This window comes from Neodiprion lecontei, unplaced genomic scaffold (genome assembly GCF_021901455.1).
Source record: "Neodiprion lecontei isolate iyNeoLeco1 unplaced genomic scaffold, iyNeoLeco1.1 ptg000157l, whole genome shotgun sequence".
NCBI lineage: Eukaryota > Metazoa > Arthropoda > Insecta > Hymenoptera > Diprionidae > Neodiprion > Neodiprion lecontei.
Genome location: NW_025791917.1, coordinates 12501 through 15000, shown reverse-complemented (window position 1 = coordinate 15000; position 2500 = coordinate 12501). Strand labels below are relative to the sequence as shown.

The 2500-nt window shown below is 61.2% G+C and overlaps 1 non-coding gene across 1 annotated transcript in view; it reads left to right on the top strand.

The window, feature by feature from the left end:
• Positions 1 to 2279: 2279 nt before the first annotated feature.
• LOC124296456 overlaps positions 2280 to 2500 on the top strand; it is a 1913-nt gene continuing 1692 nt past the window's right edge. The window contains exon 1 of the ribosomal RNA XR_006906272.1: positions 2280 to 2500. This exon is cut by the window's right edge and continues 1692 nt beyond it. This is a non-coding gene — a ribosomal RNA (small subunit ribosomal RNA).

Here is a 2500-nt window from a genome sequence, read left to right as displayed (position 1 = left end):
GTCGATCCGGGCCGACGGGACTCGTTGAAGCTGCGGTACGGGTCGAGCGAAAGGCGACGCGCGGCGTCCCGGGGTCGATCCGGACAGACGGGACTTGTAAAAATTACGGTCCGAGTCGAGCGAAAGGCGACGCGCGGCGTACCGGAGTCGATCCGGGCCGACGGGACTTGTGAAAATTTCGGTCCGAGTCGACCGAGAGGCGATGCGCGGCGTCCCGGAGTCGATACGGGCCGACCGGACTTGTGAAAATTTCGGTCCGAGTCGAGCGAAAGGCGACGCGCGGCGTACCGGAGTCGATCCGGACAGACGGGACTCGTTGAAGCTGCGGTACGAGTCGAGCGAAAGGCGACGCGCGGCGTCCCGGAGTCGATCCGGACAGACGGAACTTGTAAAACTTTCGGTCCGAGTCGACCGAGAGGCGATGCGCGGCGTCCCGGAGTCGATACGGGCCGTCGGGACTCGTTGAAGCTGCGGTACGAGTCGAGCGAAAGGCGACGCGCGGCGTCCCGGAGTCGATCCGGACAGACGGGACTTGTGAAAATTTCGGTCCGAGTCGACCGAAAGGCGACGCGCGGCGTCCCGGAGTCGATCCGGGCCGACGTCGACTTGTAAAACTTTCGGTCCGAGACGACAGAAAGGCGACGCGCGGCGTCCCGGATTCGATCCGGGCCGACGGGACTCGATGAAGTTTCGGTCCGAGTCGACAGAAAGGCGATGCGCGGCGTCCCGGGCCGACGGGACTTGTAAAAATTTCGGTCCGAGACGAGCGGAAGGCGACGCGCGGCGTCCCGGACTCGATCCGGGCCGACGTCGACTTGTAAAACTTTCGGTCCGAGTCGACAGAAAGGCGATGCGCGGCGTCCCGGATTCGATCCGGGCCGACGGGACTTGCAAAAATTACGGTCCGAGTCGACAGAAAGGCGATGCGCGGCGTGCCGGAGTCGATACGGGCCGACGGGACTCGATGAAGTTTCGGTCCGAGTCGACAGAAAGGCGATGCGCGGCGTCCCGGGCCGACGGGACTTGTAAAAATTTCGGTCCGAGACGAGCGAAAGGCGATGCGCGGCGTCCCGGAGTCGATCCGGGCCGACGGGACTCGTTGAAGCTGCGGTACGAGTCGAGCGAAAGGCGACGCGCGGCGTCCCGGAGTCGATCCGGACAGACGGGACTTGTAAAAATTTCGGTCCGAGTCGACCGAAAGGCGATGCGCGGCGTCCCGGAGCCGATCCGGGCCGACGGGACTTGCAAAAATTACGGTCCGAGTCGACAGAAAGGCGATGCGCGGCGTGCCGGAGTCGATACGGGCCGACGGGACTCGATGAAGTTTCGGTCCGAGTCGACAGAAAGGCGATGCGCGGCGTCCCGGGCCGACGGGACTTGTAAAAATTTCGGTCCGAGACGAGCGAAAGGCGATGCGCGGCGTCCCGGAGTCGATCCGGGCCGACGGGACTCGTTGAAGCTGCGGTACGAGTCGAGCGAAAGGCGACGCGCGGCGTCCCGGAGTCGATCCGGACAGACGGGACTTGTAAAAATTTCGGTCCGAGTCGACCGAAAGGCGATGCGCGGCGTCCCGGAGTCGATCCGGGCCGGGAGCCTGTCGGAACATCGTCATATGAGCCTCGTTCAATTTCGACAAAGTTCCCGGAGTTCAAAATTTTTTCGATAGCCCGCGGAGGTTTCGCCCCGTAAGCCGACCGTGCTACCACCGTGCCGGCGCCGACGTCCTAGCGGCCAGGCTCCTACTAGTAAGAGGAGCGAGTCGGTCGGGCCGGTCTCCCGTCGTCCGCCTGCTACGCCGTACCGGTACGTGCTCGAGCACGATACGTACTTCGGCGTAGACCAGGAGCGGGCGTTCGCGGACCGTTCCGTGCCTCGTACCAAAGAAACTACGCGACTCGCGTTGTTTCATCTATCGTCACTGCATTACCGCGGGTCGGTGTCTCAGACCGAATGGCCCTTGACGCGGTACCAAGAAGTTCGGCTCTCCGTGAAACACGGAAGGCCGAACGCTCCAACGCACGCGTCAACTCGCTTCTTTCCGAGCGTACACTCAAAGACCAGAGATGTTATAACAACGTATCCCAGACGCTTTCAATCTAGCCGACGGGTACGGGAGATCGTTCGAACGCTTATAAGCCGAGTGTCGAAGGTGGCGGCACACGGAACCGGGGCTGCCTGCGCGCAGTCCCGAAACACACAGTAGACGCGCGGCCGACCGGGCTACGAGACCCGGTCGGCGATGGGTGGCGCACGTCCGAGCCGAGATTTTGTATCGAAGCTCCCTGGTTGATCCTGCCAGTAGTCATATGCTTGTCTCAAAGATTAAGCCATGCATGTCTCAGTGCAAGCCAAATTAAGGTGAAACCGCGAATGGCTCATTAAATCAGTTATGGTTTCTTAGATCGTACACACATTTACTTGGATAACTGTGGTAATTCTAGAGCTAATACATGCAAACAGAGTTCCGACCAGAGATGGAAGGAATGCTTTTATTAGATCA